Genomic DNA, 21888 nt, shown 5'->3' with positions numbered 1-21888 from the left:
GCCAATGTCACTTGGGTCATCAATCCAGTGAAATACTAGTATTCCACTGGAGTTTTACAGAGACAGTGAGCCCTACCATGGCGTGGGCAAGCTCAAGAGCTGCGTGAGAAAGCGAATAAATGGAGAGCCAATGGTTTGTCTATGTTTGCTAGGGCAACTGTGTGCAACATTTTTCTGGCTAGCAAATTATGGTTATGTTATGCAAGCGCTGCATTGTTTTCGGGTGAATATACAACGACTTCACCGCGTGTTCGCTGTATTTGTATGGGCTTCTACTTGGGAGAGGACCAGTAGAATGAATTTGTTTCGACGAACCCGCGATGGTGGCTTAGGACTGACGCACCTTTTTGTAAGACAGCTTGTGAATCGATTTTTGTTTTTGCGGGACGTTTAAGACCCTTTTCTGCGCACAGTACTTCAAGTGCGGCTAATGCGGACTTTGCCCGAATTCGTAGTTTCTACGAGTAGTATGACAGGGGGCATCTATGGATACTTTAAAGAGATTGTTGTGTCATCACGTTTTTTTGTTTGCTCGATTTTCAATGCACTATTTGGCTAATGTCACGCGGAAAAAATTATATAAGGATATATGCGATGTGGTATTACCTGTACCAATGTACAGAGTTTTATACTGTGAAGGCTCAGGACAAGATGTTCTAAAAAGGGTTAAGCGAATGGAAGTATCACCAGGAGCGAAGTCTTTCTTCTTTAAGCTACACACGGGCACACTTTCAGTTGCAACATGGATGGAGGATAAGGGGATTTCTATGCCATGGGGAACTGACTGCTCTATTTGCAAACAACCGGAAACGGTGGAGCATGTCTTTCTCCATTGTTGGGCAGCAGTGTTTCTATGGGATGTCCTCCAAGGGACACTTCGAAAGGACTTTCCACTGAACCCCCATGGAATACGGTTTTTATGTATAGAGAGAGAGGACGGGGTGCCGTACGATCTCGTCATGTTGTTGGGCCTGCACAGTATTTGGCGGTCTCGCATGGCATGGCTCAACTGTGATGTAGACGCGCGGCCGACGCGACAATATTTCCGCGAAACTGTTTCCAAGTTCATTGAAATTCAGAGAGCGAAGTTTTCTGTTCCTGAGTGGTTGCCAAGGGTGGAACCCCTCGCCATGCTTAGGGAACTTTAAATGGTAACGCCAGTCAACCAAGGCATGGCGGCCCTTTTGTAGACTGTGTGTGTTCTGTTGTACCTTTATGTTGTGTTGCACTGTCGAAGACCGACAATAAAGAAAGAAAAAAGAAGTGGCACAACCGGATAGTCCTCGGCTTCGTAACGCGAGGGACCCAGGTTCGATTCCGACAACGGGAAGCGTTTTTTTTTATTTTCTTAAGACGCCTGTGTGAGTTGGCTTTCCTGCAATGCGTTTTGGCGTAACAATGGACGGCAGCAGTGACGCATAGAAAGCTTCGCTTTAACAAAAAACCCTGGTGATTGAAACACCCTTTAGTGTAGATGTAGAAGGTCTGTTCGTGACGAGTGTGCGCGGCAAGCTTACGGAATGCTGTCAGTACCACTTGACCGGGCACAATGACGAGAAAGTTGACAGTGCTTTCTTAGTAGCCATCGGGTGCTTTAGTTGCCCGGGGAGCTTACATGCACGTCGACAAAGCAGACAAGCGCGTAGTCACCTTAGCCCCTGTACAAGGGGGAGAATATTAAAGCTTTGTTGACGCTGAGATAAACATTGTGTCAGAAAGTAGTGAAATTACCGTATTTACTCGCGTAATGATCGCACTTCTTTTCCAAGAATTTTGATGCAAATTTAGGGGTGCGTTCATTACGCGGGGTAAATTTTTCGCGAAAAACTTTTGAGCACAGAACAGGCAAGCAAGTTGCTGGTCAAACTTTTTATGGTAGGTCTCATGGGCATAATAAAAATAATAAATAAAAACATAATAAACTTCCGCACACCACCGCCAGCCGCTTTGGAAAGTGACGCAAAATGCAGTGTTTTCATGAATTACGAAACTCAGCGGAACGAGTTTTCTGCGAGGAACAGGGCGACCTATAAGTGGCTGCCGCTGTCACAGTGCGGGAAATCTAAACAGACAAGGGGGCAGACGCAGCAAGCTGAGCTCATTTTTTTCTTTGTCTTGCGAGTACATTATGTGCAGTTTCTTCATCAATATTGAACGCATGCTTGCAGATATCACTAATATCGGCAAGTCTGCGGCATTAACGTAGCCATGTACACTTTGAAAAGGAAGGAAACAGAGGTAAGCACGATCATCATCAGCTAGACTTGGCACACATACCACATACTACTGCGGCAAGTTCAGGGTGCGTTCATTGCGTGGGAAATTAAAAAAAAAATCAAATTCTGACAACAAACTTCAGGTGTGCGATCATTATTCGAGTAAATACGGTAACCTGTCATGTAGGGGGCTATTCAACTTTCATACATGTATGAAGTTCCTGTGATAGTGGCAAGACATCGTTCAAGGGGGAAAAAAAGGATCACCCTCAACACCCCATTCAAGGTTCCTAAACAAACATACTAGCAATTAGACGCGCACCGCCAATTTATTTGCTTGAGATACGCTCCGAGAATACTTCTTAAGGCCTAGATCGGGGAGATGTAAAGTCACAGAACGGCGGATTGTGACTTGGTACCAACGGTCGACGGCAAAGCTCAGGCAGCTACTCACCGGTGCGCGATATTCGCATCTCTCATTGAATGGGTCTAACGCAGGCGTGCAGTGGCCAAAGGGATCCTAAAGATAAATGAGCGAGGCCTGCGATCATGACCAAAAGCACACCGCACCTCGTACATGCAAATGGGCCTGTCCTTCACCTCGAAGTCGCTTTGTGGCGCGAAAATCGCAGCTTAGTACAATACGCTCAAAAATGGGCTGGCTTTCTGCCTTTAGTAGAATGATGCGGCCAGCGCACCAATGGCCCCGCAGGACCAAATTACTAGGAACCGCAACACCCGCGCACACGGTTGTGGCGAGAAGCACTGTCCGCATGTCTAGTGCCCACGGGAAACAATGAGCGCATCTGACCTGCCTCAGTGGCCCGACGCCCTTCTCGGGCCTCATGAGCTCCTCGACCTCGTCCTCGTCATCTTCGTAATCCTGCGCAGGGGGCACGTACGCGGGAGCAATGGGAGCGGCACCGGCTGGAACAGCGGCCGCAGCCGCCCCAAACGGCCTAGCAGCAGCGGGCGCTGGGGAGGCGACTGCTGGTTTTGCGGCGGCCATGATCGCGTGCGGTCCAACGCCAGGAAGGAGTCAAGCCGAGTGTTGCGTCGGCTGGGCGGTGCAGCCAAGAATCCGGCAGTGCGCGCGCCACTCAGAAGCGCGGGCGAATGAGCTTCATTGTTCTTTTCTTCCCACAGAAAAACCAATGCGTCCGGCACACCCTAGATGTTATTCGTGAGCTGCCCTGTGTAAGATGATAGACTGGCCTGTATTTTTTACGGTTGTATCATTTTACTGAATGACTGGCTGAGGAAAACGGTCGGATACTGAAGCCGTGTAAAAAATAATGAAAATAAATTTAAAAAACAGAAATGTGGGTGGCATTTTCATTTTCTTTGTGAGAGTTTCCTTTTGAATTTGTTGTTGCATTTCCCACATGCTAGCTAATGCGCCGGGTTGTGGCTTCGTCGCCCTGTCCACGTAGCGGCAGCGTTTTCCACATCAGCTTCAACTCGCGTACCAGGGAGCGTGCATGCGTTTCCTAGTCAGTATAGCCAGCCATCCCCTGAGCTTGCTTATGGTGCTTATATCGCAGCATAAACGCGCTAAAGCATACGAAACCACCCGAATTGAAATAAATAGCAGGCAAAATGGACCTGCAATGGTAGAAAACCACGGTGTAGAAAAATATTCAACAGAAACAGCGAAAAACGACCTAAAAGGGGAAGAACCCGCAAAAACGTACAAGAAGCAGTAGCTGAAACTGACCAAAAGGCAACAAAAATACCCGAAATCCTATTTATAATGAATAAAAATGTCATAAATGGGTAATATGCGCGATAAACAATGTTCAAATATGACAAACCATTGAAAATGAAAAAAAAAGCGGTAACGGGATTTTAACCGAGGTTAGGATGTTTGCTTCGCAGGAGCTGAACTACTACACTACTAGAGCTTTTTTTTTCTTTATTACGGCTTGGTACAGTGAACATACTACACTACGAGAGCAAGCGGATCTGAGCGGTTAAATTGAGGGCCACAAGCACGTGGACATACCTTCAAACATGCCCCTAGATGGCGCCATGCGTCGCTTGGCTGTGCTGACTAGAAAACGCCTATACGCTACCAGGGAGGGGGTGGTGCAATCGACGGCATTGGCACCACTAAGCAAGAAAACTTGTCATAGGGCGCATATAGCTGATGAAAATAGTGTTTACTCTCGCTCTATGACGCTTACTTCGAATACATCCTAATCACTTGCCGGGATATATTGCGTAAGCATGAAAAGTCTCACTACGCTTCGCACCCCCACAGCGCGTTTTCCCTTAGTTTCAAAAACCGTGTCGCCATGGGTGAGCCCTAGCTTGTTAGCAATTAGATGTTAGACAGTGGGGCGTTGCAGATCTAATACTCGGGCAGATCTAATTATACTCCTCCCGATCCGTCCTTTAAATGCGAAAGTGAATCACTCAAATCTCGATATATCGAATCACGCGGGACCGCCCAAAATCATTCGTTATTGCGAAATATTGCTGTAATGAAAAACTTGTGGCTATATGCCAGTGCTCATACCTAGGAGTGAACATGACGTACCTTGGCATCATACGCGTGTGCAGACCAGCAAACTCTCGAAACAAAAGGTTGTACTCACTTCAAAGCAGCTTTATTAGAAGAAATCAGTTATTTTCTTCTGGCAAGTGCACCACGCACGACGGATTACACTCTGCGCAATACCTCATCGGGTACATCATCGCAGCGAGCAATGAAAGTGTGGAATTTGTTAATGTGCAGTAAAACAAACTTTTGACACAATCTCATCTTCTTCTGTCAAGTTCTGTGTTCTGTGACCCACAGACGTCTTCGTTCGCATCGGGACGATGTCTGCCTTCGCTTCTTCTTGGCTGTGTTGCTAGCTAGCTGCATTCATCGTTAGATTTCGCCCAAAATTCGCAGCAAGATCACTCGCAACAAGGAAATACCTGCCCGCACACGTGTATAGCGTGACAAACAACCGAACCACCGACCGGCCACCGACAGACACCCAAATAAGCGAGAGAGAAAAGGGGCAAAGGCGGCTAGGCCATGGCTAGGTCAGCTGGTATACCCCCCAGGTAACCGATAATTGCGCCACTAGCGCCAATTTGTCCCCTAGTGCTTGGTAGGCCAAAATATGAAACCAAAAAACAAAAAAATCACTGATGCTGCTATGGCAACGCTTTCGGGGGAGCCCTGTAGCGGCGCACGTCCGCCGCGCCGAGACGACGACGAAGGCGGAACGACGAGGCGCACGCTCACGTGCGTTCGCGCTGGAGGAATAAAAATCAGTGCGAGCCCAAACTCTGTCGCGGCTGGTTGTCTCTGTGCCGGTCGCGACAGTGTCATTAGTATAGTGGCTCGCACGGGCATCGCCGGGTGCTACCGCTAGTCTATTTAATAAAACATACTCGCCGCAGTGGCTCAGTGGCTAAGGCTTTGCGATGCTGAGCACGAGGTCGCGGGCACGGTGTCGCGGGTTCGATTCCCGGCCGCGGCGGCCGGTTTTCTGTTGGAGGCGAAAAGCAAAAACGCCCGTGTGCATGCACGAAATTTCGGCGCACGTTAAATATCCCCAGGTGGTCAAAATTAATCCGGAGCCCTCTACTGCGGCGTGCCTCATCGTCTGCATTGCGTCTGCGCGTTAAACCCTACAATCAATGAATATGTAATAAAACATTGCATGAAAGGCTCGCGCGTGTCCAATCTAACTCATTCATACTTTTACTACTTTTTACTCTTCGTTTTAAGTATCCCGTGAACAAAATTGAGCCCCATACAGCGATGGAAATAAAAATAAAATTCATACGGCTAGAATTGCACAAATGTCAAGACCAGCGTATTGACAACTGAAGTTGCTGCAAAATTTTGCCAGACATGGTCGTGATTTGAACCCAGGGGCGAAACTAGAAGCTCGCTAGTGGTGGCTATCAGTGTCCTCTCAGCTTCCACGGCTCCGGGTCGCCGATAGTTGAGCTGGCCTCTTCGCTAGCCGCTGAAATGTTGACATCGGGTGCGCCCCAGTGTTCTGACTCCGCAAAGGTGGCGGCCCTCCATGCTGTTGCCTTCGTCGGGTTGCGATCTCCGAGGAGATAAGAAAACACCCACGTGGCAGCGGCGGATACGACCATCAGGACCGTAAGGACCAGGCCGGGTATGAGGAATTGTTTCGCCTGCGAATTCACAAATAAAGAAATTGCCCCCCATCCACGCTGTGAATGTGGTTGGGCTGCGAAGCTGCAAACGACGCTCACAACGAATACCTACGCGGAGTCAATTGAATTCGCAGATGTGGCTCTACAAACAGTGAAACCAGAAGCTCTGCCGACCGTTACGTGGGATTCGCGGGGGCGGCGGTCCAACGCAGCAGCGTCGGCAGAAACAAAAACGGAGAGGAGCGCATTTCGAAGGGTGAGGAGGACGGCGGCACGTGCGGCTATGACGTAATATCTTTCACTGCCTCCCCCCTCACTCTTGTTTAATGTGTCGCCTCCAAAAAGCCCCCTCCCCCTCCTGAGATACTGAACCCAAACCACCTTCTGTCTCCCCGTCTGTGCACGTTTGGGCGGAGCTTAATCGGCAATACGATGGGCTCTCGCTCCGTGATTCTTCGGGCCCAGGTTCGATCCTTGGCGGTGCCAGCAGTTTGTTTGTGTAGCCTGGGTGTAGCCAGTAGCGAGTAGTAGCCTGGGATGTTTCTTTTTGTAGCCAATGGTAGCCTGGGAGTTTTCTGCTGACGCGGACACGAAAATTTCCTTAGCTGGTTGGAGGCATACTGCTTCGCCGTAGAAGGGTGACCTCAGTATTACTAAATAGTCGTAATGCAATTTTGTGCATAAAACGAGCCTCATTTTGATATGCGTTGAACGCTTTGCAACGGATATGGCCCATTCTATGAAACTGCAGGGCTCCACAGCTAGAATTTTGACTATTCCTTGGCAAGCAATTTTGTGCATAAAACGAGCTTCATTTTGATATGCGTTGAACGCTTTGCAACGGATATGGCCCATTCTATGAAACTGCAGGGCTCCACAGCTAGAATTTTGACTATTCCTTGGCAAGCAATTTTTAGTAACGTATATTCGCAAAGGTTGATGTGGAATAGCTAGGTGGATTTACACGGGTGTGCGACGGAGCGACGTTACCCCTAACGTCACGCTTTAACATTTAACGTTAACTGGTGCCAGAAGCTTTTTAAGAAACGTAATTATTGATTACCCCAAAAATGTCCTCCACTAGTGCCACGGAAACAAATTATGTATTAATGCGCAAAAACGCGTTACATTTAATTTAGATCGCCCAACAGAATTCGATGTAATATCTCTGCGGTTTACGTTACACAGGCCATCTTTCCGTCACAACGCTGCAGCTTTTTTAGGTGTGGATACGGACCGCTTCTCGAATTCACTTTCACATCAACGCGGTAAAAACCAAATTCCATATAATGTCACCGTACTAACAAAAACCCGCCCATACTTCTCGCCACAAACACTGGCTGCGCTATGCTACGCCTTTATCCACAGTCATTTCAATTACAGAATGGTGCAACTCCCCTGCAGCATACACACAATCAAGTTTTCCGAACCATAACACGCAGTTCCAACAATTGTCACATGGCACCACATTCCTGCGACTTGATTTTCTACGCATAGACGAACTCATCAATACAACTTGGGGATCACTGCGTATCTTTCATTTAAAGCTAATATCTCTTATACAGGGTGGGGCGACGATAATTGGTACACCTTAAAAAAATTTCCTGAGTGAACCGCCGCTCTGTTCGCGCTCAAATTTCACACGAAGGTCGCATTTTGTGTTCTATTTTGTTTTACACCGGGAACAATGACGGTACTTACCTAGTTATTCTGAAAATAAATAAAAACTATTTTCGCCTATGGGAAAATGACGGCTGATTTGGACGTGCCAGCTAGCCAGCGCAAGTTGATCTTGGAACGACGGCGCCACCTGAGGTATGCCCAGCGAAACGCACGCTTAGTCTCACGGTAGAAAGGAGCCAAATGGTACAGCAGACGATCAGAAAATGCACCTAGGAAGGAGCCAAATGAGCTATCAGACGATCAGAAAACCCGCTTTCACATTTTCTGATCGTCTGCTACACAATTTAGCTCCTGCCTAGCGTGAATCCCAAACGTGCGTTTCGCTCTAAATAACCCAGGTGGCGCCGTCGTTCCAAGATCAACTTGCGCTGTCTCGCACGTCCAAATCAGCCGCCATTTTTCCATAGGCGAAAATTGTTCTTATTTATTATCAGAATAATGAGGTAAGTACCGTCGTTGTTCCCGGTGTCGAACAAAATAGACCACAAAATGCGACCTTCGTGGGAAGTTTGAGCGCGAACAGAGCGGCGGTTCGTGCAGGAAAAAAATTTAAAGTGTTCCGATTATCGTCGCACCACCCTGTATGTAATTCTAATCGAAAATTTAGCTAACCCAAACATCTCGCGGTGCTCGCTTCTGAATAACTTCTTACTGCCAAAACTGCGCACAAGTTACGTCTTACAGACTGTGTGATTCGTTACTATAAAAATATTGGAATACCTTGCCCCTCACGGTATACACTGCGCCATTCCTTCCACGTTTTAAAACATCACTGCGGTCATTAACACCTGAACAATCACGATCTAAAACATCACTGCGGTCATTAACACCTGAACAATCATACGCCACCTAATTTCGTGTCAATACATTTCGACGTTTTAGAGCCCTAGGTATTTAATTACGAAAGTGTATATGACGTGTCCTTTATGGAAATGCTTCCGCGCCTTATCGACACTGTTGCGCCGCATTTGTATAATCTAAATCTATTTCTCAACGTGTCTACATCTTACTAGATTTACCGCTAACTATTTTTCGTAATTTTTTTCTGACTTCTCTTTTTTTTCTAACTTTCCGACGTTCCTGGTATTACGCACTGTTCTTAACGTCCGCTACTGTCTCGAATTTTTTTCCCCTCTTCTGCCTATTTAATCGTGTCCAATCATTGAATCGCATTGGATCGCAGTGTCAAACCCCGGGGTCCCTTTCTGCATATTGTTCTCCGTGGACCGTGTATTTCCGTATCCATAATCAACTGAAACTAAGTCGGTTAAATTTGTTGCCCTATTTCACGGCAACATGAGCCGCCATTTGCAAGCTGTTACGTAATATCACGTCACTTTTACGCATGCTGAAGTTGCCAATGTGCAACGTAAGCGTTCCCGCCAACTATTTAAATTACGTCACGTATTATAAGCCAGTCACAGAGAGGGCGCGTGTCATGCAAGCCGTATTGTTGTTGAATAGCAAAGTCAGGCATACGTTGTCATGTCGGCTGCATTCGTCTAGTTTTTCATTTCCCGCCAAGAATTATGCGCTTTCAGTAGAGAAAAATAAGGCAAACTTTGAAACTGAGGCTATTAAACGTCATGAAACGTCAAAATGACAAAAGCACAAACAACCGCTTTATAAACCGGATGCACGTGACCATAATCGATAGCCAATTACAAAGGGCTTCCGGCGAATTCACAGTTCACGGTGAATTTAGTGCGTCAAGAATAGGGCCCTAAAACACATACCCGAGCACCAGGCCTCCACCTGTTGGGTTCGGTGGTTTCCTCTTCCGGCACGAACTGCTGCAATTCGCAGCTTGTGAGCGGCGTGGCACTGTGCACACAATGGCCGGGGCTGCCGTCCGAGGTGTTCGATAGAGGCAGCAGGTTGCCGGTGCTGCCGGGCGATAGGGGCCGCCGGCTGCCGGTGCCGGCGGATGGTAGGAGCTGGCTGCCGGGACTGGCGGACGATAGAGGCAGCCGGCTGCCGGGGCTGCCGGACGACATACTCGCCAGAAGCCCGACATCTGCGAGCATTGCAGAGGTAGCAGCATAAAGGCCTGACCCATAGTAGCAATTTTTTTTTTTTTTTAAGAAATGCGGAGCATTTCTTATGCTCGCGATGTCACTCGTCGATGTTGTCGGCGCCGTCCACACGCTCACTGCGCATGCGCGTCGCGTCGAGGCGCAGGTGCGCGTCTCTCCCCCGTACCCTCCTTGCTCTCAACAAGAGGCGCGGCGGTGCGGGAGGAGCGCGTGTACCCCGTGCGCTCCGTCGCTCTCAACAACAGCTGCGGTGGTGCGGGGGGAGCGCCTCTGTGCGCGCATGCGTCGTAGCTACCCGTGCGCTGCGTCGCGCTCAACAGTAACGGCGGCAGGGCGTGTACACGTGATAACGGCGTGGTGGGTGCGTGGAAAGTTCGCGCGCTTGTGTACGGAAGTGTGCGCATGCGCGTCTTTCTCCCGTACTTCTCTCCATCGAACGCGGGCAGTGTGTATTAGAGTTCCTGCATACAGCTCCCGCAGGGAGCTAAGAGTTGCGCCACCTTTTTCCACGCGCCGCCGTGATTGCGACACTCCGGTTATCCAGGCCGCGCAGAGAAGCCCCCACTACGGCTGCGCCGCAGCCGCCGACCGAAGCACCCCCACCGCGCGTCGGCCGCCGTCGGAAGCGTGGCGGCAAGGCTCCTTCACTCGCGACGGGCGGCTTTCCCGCAGCAATCCGGATAACAAAGATGGCGGTCGGAAACCACATGCAACGTTTTGGTCGCGTCTTGCGGCCGTCTGCGGCGCCTGGCGCCGACGCGGAACGGGCGCTGGAGAGGGCGAGCAACCACAAGAGACGCGCGAAGAGCGCTTCTCCGATCCAAGTTGCCAGACTTACTTTGTTAAAGGCAGCATCGTTCTGTTTAAGTCATTCCTAATAAACTGAAGAATAATCAAAACTTCAACAAACAAAACACGTTAAATTGATGTTCTATTATATAAAGTGCTAAAAAGCCGCCCAATAAAGAGCCGCCATGTTGCCTGCGGAGGGGGACCGGAAATTGAGGATAGCAACATCCGGCGCAGACGCCGAAAACGGACCGAAAATCTGGGATGCGCAGACACCGGCGCTCCGAGCGCGCTGCTGCGTATTTGGTGGCGCGCGCTGAACGCGCGTCGCCGCGGACGGTCTCCAAACGCGACCAAAACGTCGCATGTGGTTGCTCCTTTAGGTCCCTGCGGGAGCTATATACAGTAACTCTAGTGTGTATATAAGCGGCGGAGCGCGCGTTCGGAATTCAGCCAAGGGCGTCTTTGCTTGGCTTTCGCTTGACTTGACGCTTTGCTTGACGGCACCAAGCAATAAAGACAGACTTTAACTTTACACTCCTTGCCTTCGCTTCTCCTTCATTCAATAAATAAGAATAATAAAGACGAAATAACAATTAAGCATTCCCAAACCATACCCAATTACGCAACATTCACGCGATACCACCACCACTCTGCGACGCATTTACTCGAGTTCCCCCCGTGGGAAGATGCGGGCGGGTTTTGTTTTGTTTTTTTTTTTCGGGACGGCATTCAGCGTTTTCACAGGATCAAACACGCCAGGTGAACCAAGCGCTCAGCCCGAGCAGAAATCTGAAGACGTGAGCATCAGGTAGCACATCGCAACTGCTAGCTAAAATAAACGATTCTTCCAAACAAAATTGAACAGTTAATTTCCAGCGCATGTGCAAAACCTAAAACGGGGCGAACAAATTTCTATCATTAATCATTTGCATCGCGTCGTTCTCCCTGTAAACACGCTAAAATATATTTTCACAGACAGTGCGCAAAACGCTTGTTTTTAACCCACCGGCTGCCTGATCCGGTCTGCATGGGTGACATCTGCGGATAGTTCCCGAGTCAGAATTTTTGTCGATAATGTCCGTTTCGAAGTGTCCATTTTGGGCGAGCCCTGATTGGCTGGGGGCAGGCGACCCGGATGTGACGCAGCCCACGGGGGTTGGTTTCCGTGCTTTTGATTGGTCAGAGGCCTCGCAAGTGCAATTACGTCCCGACTGACATGGACGCAAAATGGACAAGTACCTCCCCCCGAAGTTTCCGGAGTGCCACATTCCTGCTCCTTTCGGCCTTTTTTTTTTTTTTCGCCCACGCTATTTACAAACCTCATCTAATACTAACATGTCAAAACGAAATTAAAGATAAAGATGAAAAAATTAACTATGATATTGTTTGCACACAAGCTCCCTTTCTTTCTTTTTTTACCAGTGTCGTAAAAGACCCCCGAAAAATGTTTCTGGCTACGCCACTGCCAAGTGGTGAAAATTAATCCGAAGCTCTTTCCTACGGGCTGCCTCATAGCCAGCGTGGTGTAGCTTCCGCGCGGTAAATCCCACAATCAATCGAATTTCTTTTCTCGCATCGCCTTTAGCCTTGGCCTTGGCCCGTATATTCGTTGTCTGAAGAGCTGTTTACGGTGCCGGGCCGGGAAACAACGGAAGAGATAATCCGCCTCAGCGCATGCTACGTGCGCTTTTTGAGTGCATTATTCGTGGTTCAGAGCCAGTCGTTCCGTAATTGTCCTGACAGTGTGATACGTGTGCATTCCGTGCACTGTGTTCGGATCTCTGCGCGGGGCCTGACTGCTTGCTGTCGTCTAACAAGCAGCGTGAAACTCTTTTCATTATGCTAGCTGTCACTACCTACCGTTCATTAACGCGGGAAAATGACAGTAATGGTTTACAGCTGTTTTTGTCTCTCTTACTGAAAAAAAAACACAGAAAACAAAACTTGTAAACTAGAATCGCGTCTTCGAACTTTATCGTGTATAAACCGGTGCACGTCGGGGAAATGTTGAAAAAAAAATGCAAGGAAATGTGGTATACATAAACCGAACAAACAAAAGTTTACGGGGTCCCTTAAACTTTCTCTTGTCGCTTGAGAATGCGTGAGCATCACGTTTCGTTGAGTTGTGAGGGAATCTGATTGGGTGACGTCGCTTCCAGTAGGCACTGGCGAATCGTACACGATCCTGGGACGGCTGCTGCCAGGAGTCCATAAGGACGTTATGGCGGCGCTTACTATCGCGCCCACTATGGCCTACACGCTCATTAGTATTCACCGCTTAGTACAACCTTTGTCTGGTAACCGGGGTTAAAGACCAACTACGCATTAGGAACACGACGTACCAATTAATCAAGCGTTATACTAACGTATATGCCCATAGCCATCGTTTTGAAGAAGTAATTGTCTGAATAAATAGCGGCGTAGGTTATAGTGAGCGCGATAGTACGTGCGTTCGCTCCGCTCCAAATGAGAATTTTGATGGCAGGTTCTGCTAACAGAGATACGGGGACGCTATTTCTTTCGCTGAAGCAAGCAGTGCGTCATTGATGCCAACGCGTTGAAAACAAAACTAGAGCCCTTTCTCTTAAAAGAATGTGGTACAGCTCCGCAAGTGACAGCCAAGCCCTGCGACGAAATCCAACTATGGCGCACGCGTTAGGCCGGGGTCAGACTGTTGCCGCAACTGTCGTAATAACTTTAAAGAATGGCGTCATTTCACGTCTCAGCCAACCGAACTGCGTGACACGCCGCTTTATTGCGTCCATAGATCACGATACGGCTTTTGCGTCGGTAGTCTGAACATAGCCTTACGCACGCATCGGATTGGCAGGACGATGACGCACCGATTGGCTGGGCCCCAAAGGCTGGGCACCCGCCAAATGCGCGCAGCGTGGTCGTAGGCGGAATATTTTAGCTTTTTTTTTTCCCCGGGTGTTACGAATTGACTGCGGTGCACGCTGCAGTGTCCTCTATTGGTGCGACGCCCATGCTTTGGAAACGCACAAAGCGAATCAGTGGCGAACTTCCGCACGGAGGCCGCATGCACTGTGGCAGAGTCAGAAACGCGATGAGTGCGGAATGTCGCCACCAGCTTCCCTGACAGGCGCAGCTCGCGCGGCGGCCGCGGAGGTGACCTCGGTAAATTTTCGTCGTTGTTGTCGTCCGAACGGGGGATCTGTAAGGACAACAGATTTGATTGTGGGTTTTAACGCGCCGAAGGAAGACGGGCGACGACGCGCGCCGCAGTGGAGGGCCCCCGGATTAATTTTGACGACCTGGGGATCTTGCACCGATATCTCGACACAGCGGCGTTTTTGCTTTTCGCCTACATTTGAAAAGCGGCCACCACGACAAGGAATTGAACCGGCGTCCTCGTGCTCAGCAGCGCAACGCTTTAGCCGCTGAGCCATATTGATGCATGCAAAAGAGGCTGCTATCCGACGCAATGCAGTGTTCGCAGCGTAAGCTTAGCTGTAAGGGGCGATGCATCCAAACGGGATAATTGTATTTGAGTCACTTACTGTCACCGCTCTTGGAATACTGCGCTTCCATTTCCATGAACGAGCGCTTGTTGTTCTTGTTGTTGTTGCGCCTTTAGGTATGGCACATACCCAATCAGGGGATCGGCCAATCAACAGAGGATGGTTAAAATGAATGGAATTCTTATCTAATCACGAGACGTTTAGGAAAGATAATTTAGACCGGTTGGAAAATTTTTTGAGAAAAAAGGAAAAAAAAATCCTGAAAAATCAAAGCGAGGGTGACCAATCGCAATCATAAAGAGAATCGTTTTGAATTTTCAATGTAGAGCAGGAGGGCAGAGCATACATCCCGGCGGCAGAACCCCGTTTCGGATGCCCCGAACGATAGTATAGCCGGCACTGTTAGGGATATCCCCAAACTGTAAAGCGGCACCTCCAGGGACTGAAGTCTCAGTCGGGAAAAACGTCGGCATGTCAAAAGGTAGTGTTCGACAGACTCGTCTTCGTTGCAATAGCTGCACAGAGCTGTTGGCGCCAGACGAGACCTGTGCAAACACCTATTTAACTTGGGTACTCGACAACGTAAGGCTGTAATAATCACCTCTAAGTTGCGTGAAGGGCACCATTCAGGTTTCCATGAGAATTTAATATGCTAAAAATCCCTTAATGATAATAAAACCGATTCTTGCTGTACTTGGAGTTTCAGCATCCTACGGTACCTAGCTGCTGTTATTAAAGGTGTCGGCTCTACGACGTCTACTACAGGCCCAGAAAGTGCTATCCTATAGAGAGTCGGCAGTCTCGTTGAATGTGATCCCTGCATGACCAGGAACCTAAAGAAGGTGAATTTCAGTGAAGTGAGGTGGCAGGAGTGACCGAAATGTCCGCAGAAGGGGAGTGTCTTTAAAGGAAGGAAGGGCTAGGCATACAGAAAAAGAATCGGAAATTATCATTGGAGATGTAATTGATACATCCAGCTTTCGTAGCGCCAGGACAATTGCCAGGAATTCCGCAAAGAATATGGGGATAAAATCACGCAGACAAACCGAAAAGGTCCAGTTAAGGGAAAGGGAAAATATTCCGATACCGGATTTTTCTTCTCGTTGAGAGGAATCTGTATATATTATAGCACCTGGCTGCATAGAGGCCAAATTATCTTAGAGAAGACGATTGAGCAGCCGGGCTGGTAAAAGTTTAGCATTTTTGGGGAAAATGTTAAGGAAATTGATAGAAAGAGGTGAACTCCTGTCAGTATATGGAATAATCTGATTTATTGCTTCACCCAATGGAGAAAGGAAGCTCTGTACCAAAGTGCTTTGTGGGCATAAGGACCTGGGCCATTGGTGCACCATAAACGCACTTGGTTCTGCAATAAAGATAAACTGCTCCCTGTTCACCTCAGAGCTATAAGCTCTCAGAAAAGTTTCAACAGTCAGAATCCGGAACCTATTAAGCAGAGGAGGAACGCGCGCTTCCAAGTAAACTACTGCATTTGCTGCATTCTTAGGCAACCCTAAACAGCAGCGAAGAGCCTGGCGCTCCAGAATAACCAGACGATGAAGCTTATACGCGGCGCACCCAGAGAATAACACGCACCCAAACTCTAAAATGGGCCGAACGTGCATTCTGTATATCATAAGAAAAGTCTCTCGGCGCATGCCCTTCTTTCTATGACTGAGCGCTTCCTTTTTTTTCGTCGTCTTTTCCTTCTTCTTCTTCTTTTTCTGTTTCTTGCTGTGTCCTCCCAAACCCAGCGAGACTGATTGGCCATTGTATGATGTACGCACGACAACGATACGCAGTTTCATGTTCGATTCGCGGCACTTTCTCCTTCCCTTTTAACATCGGAGCTGTTGTACAAGCCGTAGGTTCGCCGTTGCAGGAAAAAAATACCAGAAAAATGCGGAGCGCTCGTGAGCGCATGCCTCGTAGCGACCGCCGAGCGTTCCCGGCACGCGCAGCGGCTTTAGCAAAAAAAAAAAAATGGCGAAAAACCAGAGGAGATATAAAATGCCCAGCGCTGTGGCAAAAAAAAAAGAAAAACTGCAGTGCTGTCGTCAAGCGCTACCGCGTATGTTATGCTTAGCATGAGGAACGCGACGATGTCGATGCATGTGACGATGACTACTACTAGCACAGTGCAAAGCGACGACAGAACATGTAAATAAACAATTTCAAACTTGTACAATTGCGCGGTGATGTGTCCTTCGTAGGAGGTGAGTGAGTAGAAAGTGAGTGAGTGCATAACTTTATTGAGCCCGAGACGGGGGTAAGGGAAGAAGTGAGATCGGAGTCCCCTTCATTCTTCCCCTCTCAGACGGCGGCCAGGAGTCCTTGCTCCCTGGCGGCGTCTTCGGCCATCTGGACGGCCCGGAGTTGAACGCCCGGGTCTGAACTGAGCAGCATGGTCTCCCACTGCTCTGAGGAAGTGATGTCTAGTGCTTGAGGTGTGGTGTTCACTTTAAGGGGGCAGGCCCATAAAATGTGTTCAAGGTCGGCCCTTGCTGAACATAATTTACACTTATCTTCGTATAGACCGGGGTAACAATAATGACTGTACGTCACCGGGTTCGGAAAAGGGTAGGACTGAAGTAGACGCCATGCTACTGACTGCCACTTTCCCAAGGTGCGATGAGCTGCGGGATATCTGGCCCTCCCTAATCTGTAATAGTCGATCTCCCTATAGGTCACCATGCGGTCCCTAACCCCCGTGCGAAACGATGCCTCAGGTGTTTCTGGGCAGTCTCGGAAGCTCAGACCTCGAGCTGCCTCGTGAGCGTTTTCGTTCCCCGGAAGTGCAGAGTGCGCTGGTGCCCATATAATTTGGACCCCTCGGAGTCTTAATTCTTTGAATCCTCTAAGGATTCCTTGGGCGTCGGGTGAGATCTTTCCATTTGCGAAGTTTACAATTGCAGATTTAAAATCGCCTACTATGTATTTCGCTCTTGTAGAAGAAAGCGCCAGTGCAATGGCTGCCTCTTCTCCTACCACCGGAGTGTCCGTGCGGATCGTTGCGGAGGCTATGCAATGGCCCTGCCGATCGACTGCTGCCACAGCCATGGCGTTGTGTCCACAGTACTCGGCCGCGTCCACGTAGACCACGTCATCAGATCGTTCGAATCGCTTATGGAGGGCTTTGGCTCTTTCATTCCTGCGCTGTAGGTTATGCACGGGATGCATATTTCTGGGCCGAGGGGTTGTGTATATACGTGCCCTCTGCTCGCTAAGGATATCCACCTTTTTTCCTTGTTGAGCCGCATAGGTGATTTGAAGCTCTTGTAGAACTTGTCTGCCTGTTGCGGTTTTGGAGAGTCTTTCTAGCTGTGCTATTTTTTGGGCTTCTACAAGCTCGTCTATGGTATTGTGCAGCCCCATCGCTCCAAAGCGTTCATTTGGTGCCGTAATGGGTATACCTAGTGCCTGCTTGTAGGCTCTCTTAATGATGTTATTGATTTTTTTTTCTTTTATAGGCCTTTAGTGCCAAGAAGGGCGTCGCGTAGACTATGCGGCTAAGAACAAAAAGCCTGCACTAATCTGACGAGGTTACCTTCTTTCATACCATGATGCCGGTTGGCAATTCTGGAGATGAGGCGGACTGTCTGGTGTACACTCGTTTCGAGAGCCTTTATGGTCTCTCTATTGCAACCATTGGCCTGTATGCGAAGACAAAGGACTCTGGTGCTCTGTACCATGGGGATGGGTCTGTCGCCCGCATATAGCTGGATATTGGCAACATCGCGGTCTCGTTTGCAGCCTCTCCTGGTTGGTCTGCAAATAAGCAATTCAAATTTTTGTGGCGAGCAGCTAAGGCCCTTGGGGGTCACATAAGCCACTACCACGTCTAACGCCTGTTGTAGTTTTTCTTGAATTTCTCCGTCACTGCCACCGGCAACCCACAGTGTGACGTCATCAGCATATATGCTGTGGTGCAGTCTTTCTATTTTGTTTAGCTGCTGTGGCAGATTAATCATGGCGACATTAAAGAGAAAGAAATCCTGCAGCCTCACTATTGTCCAAGCCGTGCAAGCTTCGCCAGTTGAGCTGTAGGAAGTCTACAATCCACCACTCACCGCAAAGACGACGAGCTCTTCGATGTATAGGACGACGATTACTAGCACCGCAACTGCGCAAATAAGCAACGATACTGAAACTTAAATATATGCCCTGCAGCCTATTTCCAAGCGATTCGCTGCACAGAGCAGCCACGTGACAAGTATGTTCACGCGATGGAGAGAGAGAGAATAGTCTTTAATAAAGATACTGGTGAGGTTAGCCTGGCCAAGGCGCCTAGCTTGCTACACCAGATGTATGAAAAAATGAAATCAATGAACAGATGACGATAATGACTGTGATGAAGATGACGCGCTCATTAAGAGGGTCCTATTTAAAGAGTCTGATCAAGTTCTGTGCTTCGCAGGAAAAACAATAGAGCTTTTGTCGCTGTCGCCCGAGATGCTCGTTTAGCGTTCGACCAAGGGCCTAGCACGTCACTTAGAGTTAGTCCTCTGGAAATCAGACGACCCAAGGACACTACAAGGGACGTTCTAGCTGCTCTATACTGCGTACACTCACATAATACGTGGTTCAAGTCCTCGCGCACGTCACAAAGAGTGCAGAAGGGAGAAGCGGCCTGTTTCATCTTGAATCTAAAATAACTTGTGCAAGCGACATTTAGCCGCACGCGGTGAAGAACCGCTTCGTCATGCTTGGAAAGTCCGTCAGGCATCCTAAAGGCCCCGTGCGATGGAGAACGGTAATTTAACGAGCCCATAGGCTGCGCCCCAAACCTAAAGCGACTTAAAACATACCAAATCACCATTATTGACAAAATAGCACGTAGATTTGAGTTTAGAAAAAAACAATACATTTTAAAAAAAATTAACGAATGAAAAAAGACCTTAAGAAATAGACCTGCTGGGGCTCGAACCCAAGCTGTCAGCCTCAGTACTCGGAACTCTACATCGAGGCAACAGAGCCGAAACGGTGGGCTTGTATTAGCAGGCGATCAAAAGAATAGCGAGCGCAGTGACATCACGCATGTCACGTGGGTGGTCTGTGCAGCAAAGCGTTTGGAAACACGCTACCCGGCAATACTCTACTACAACAGCTTCGCCATTCAAGTCTTGCGCGTTAGTGCAAGTTTCCCTGAATTTTTTTCCATTGTGTAGTTTTTAAAAGCAATGACTCCGTGTATTACTTTTACTTACTTTTCACACATGTAACATATATCGTGCTACACTTGTGTACTCCCCGAAACAGTAGAGCACGTCCTTCTAGAGTGTCCGGCATACATCCAAAAAAGAAATCACCTCGCAGAAAAGGTTGACTGCCTCAACAACGCATCTATATCTTTGAATGGTCTCCTTGGACCCTGGCCCTCTTCATCGTCCCAGAGAAAAGTGTTGGTTGCCTTATTTGACTATTTACACGGAATCGACGTCGCAGAGACAATTTAGAACTTTACCTGTGAGATCGTGGGGACTTTTACGTCACGACGCAAAGCTTCGTGTTCGCTTTTTCTTTTACCCTCTTCTTTTTCCCGCTTCCTTCTGCCCTACTTCTTTTAGGGCATTCTCTCTCTCTCTCTCTCTCTCTCTCTCTCTCTCTCTCTCTCTCTCTCTCTCTCTCTCTCTCTCTCTCTCTCTCTCTCTCTCTCTCTCTCTCTCGCTCTCTCTAGCTCGCTTTCGTCACGCGCATATAAAAAACTGCCCCGAACTTCAGGTATAGGCATCTTTCAGGAAAATCGCGCATTTAATTCTGGTTCTACACAAAACTTTTAAACGCTGGCCTTTGAGGTCAGTATGGAGAAAAGGTAATTACAAGTGCTGTTTAAATTTTTTTTTAATTCACCAATTCGTCTGCATAGTCCTTCAGCTAGTGCACACGATGTCGTGCGTTTCTCATCACCCACGCAATAATAAAAACCAGAAATAGTGCCACGCGTAGAGCTTTAAGCTACTGATATTATCAGAAGGTATTTTCAAGAATCGACTTCCGCAAACTATGCCAGGCATGCCAGGTGGACATAAAATCGTACCCTATGTATGCGTAAAGGTACCATGGCAGAGGCAGGAATGGAACCAGCCTTTCAACTCCTCAAAACACAAACAGAAGTAAAAAAGGTCACTAAAATAAAATATAGAACAAGGATACAAGCCATGAAAGTACGGAAAGAAGTACAAGTGTAGGCACTGTTCACTGAAAAGTTTAGCTGTCAGTTTCTTCACTGGGAAACACTGGAAACGGCAATGCACATGGCCGAAGCGCCACGGACATGGCGCGGCTTGTGCCATTGCGCCCTCACGCCACAGAAAAAAATACACCGGCGTGCGTCGTCTGCAACGTTTCAACTCGATTCTCAAGGGTGGTGACAACAAAGATGCTATTAATCGCACTCAGACTGGAGTCGAGGCATTATTTTGCGTTCGGTAGGGTAGAGTTTGGAACGTCCAAAACACATCATGTGCCTATAGCATGGACAAGTACCGCCGCGGAGCCCGATGTAACCAGTGACGGCGCACTCACATGATTGCCTGCATGCGTGCTTCGCCAGTGAATACAACCTATATAAGTAAGGATAAGCTTTTAAGGTGATGCTTTTGCGGTCAGTCGAAAGGGAAATCCCGCGGTTCCGTGTACGCAGAAAGCTCCTCCGGCGCAACCCCATGGGCATGTGCAACAAAAAAAAAAAAAACGGGTTGGAGACGAGTTAATGTACGGTGAGAGAGATTGGGTGGATTTAGGCTGTCGCAGCAAAGCGGGCGCGCAGCGAGCTGCTGCGTAAAGCACAGCTCAAATGACTATGGTGACAAGGGGCGGCGGCGGTGCGGGCGGAGCCACAGTTTACAGCCTCGCTGGTTAACCACCCAAGGCGATTTTCGACGCCTTGACGACTATAGAGTTGCTGAGGCCAGACCAATCGCAACCTGTCAACATCTTTACAGATTCAATGCAAGCAGTCCGAGACCTCCGGAAAGTACTTCATCAAGTGCCCATGTCTCAAACCATCCACGCGAAGGCTGCGGCCCTAAGTTTCAGAGTGAAGATTACTTGGGCCCAGAGGACATCGACCACTGGACAGCAACAGGCGGATGCGGCGACCCGTATACCTCCAACGACGCATCCACTGCCCTTATTTCCAGTTGACGCAATGTCAAAGCTGGCCACCGACAAAGAAGACCTTCGGCGCTCCACACGCGCACTTATTCCACCGTGTGGATCAAACCTCCCTGGTGGGCTCACCCGCCGTGAGGAGGTGGCGCTACGAAGGATTCGCGTCGGGGCTGCTCTTACACCAGCTGTCACCCACACCTGGCCCCCGGATCGACGGGCTCCGTTTGGCCGGACATGCCCATTTTGCACCACGTCGGCATCGACCGCAGACATTCACCATCTTCTGTGGACTTGCCGTGGCCTCCAACGTTCCCGACAGCAAGTACTACATAGTGTGGGACTCAACCCAGGCCGACCTCCCGACTACAGACGCTGGCTCTTTGGGCCGTATCACCAGAGCCTTTTAGACTTTCTTAGTGAAAACTTCCT

Source organism: Haemaphysalis longicornis, unplaced genomic scaffold, assembly GCF_048455015.1.
Source record: "Haemaphysalis longicornis isolate Haplotype H1 unplaced genomic scaffold, Haemaphysalis longicornis Haplotype H1 scaffold_4, whole genome shotgun sequence".
Lineage (NCBI taxonomy): Eukaryota > Metazoa > Arthropoda > Arachnida > Ixodida > Ixodidae > Haemaphysalis > Haemaphysalis longicornis.
This window is presented reverse-complemented; position numbering follows the sequence as displayed.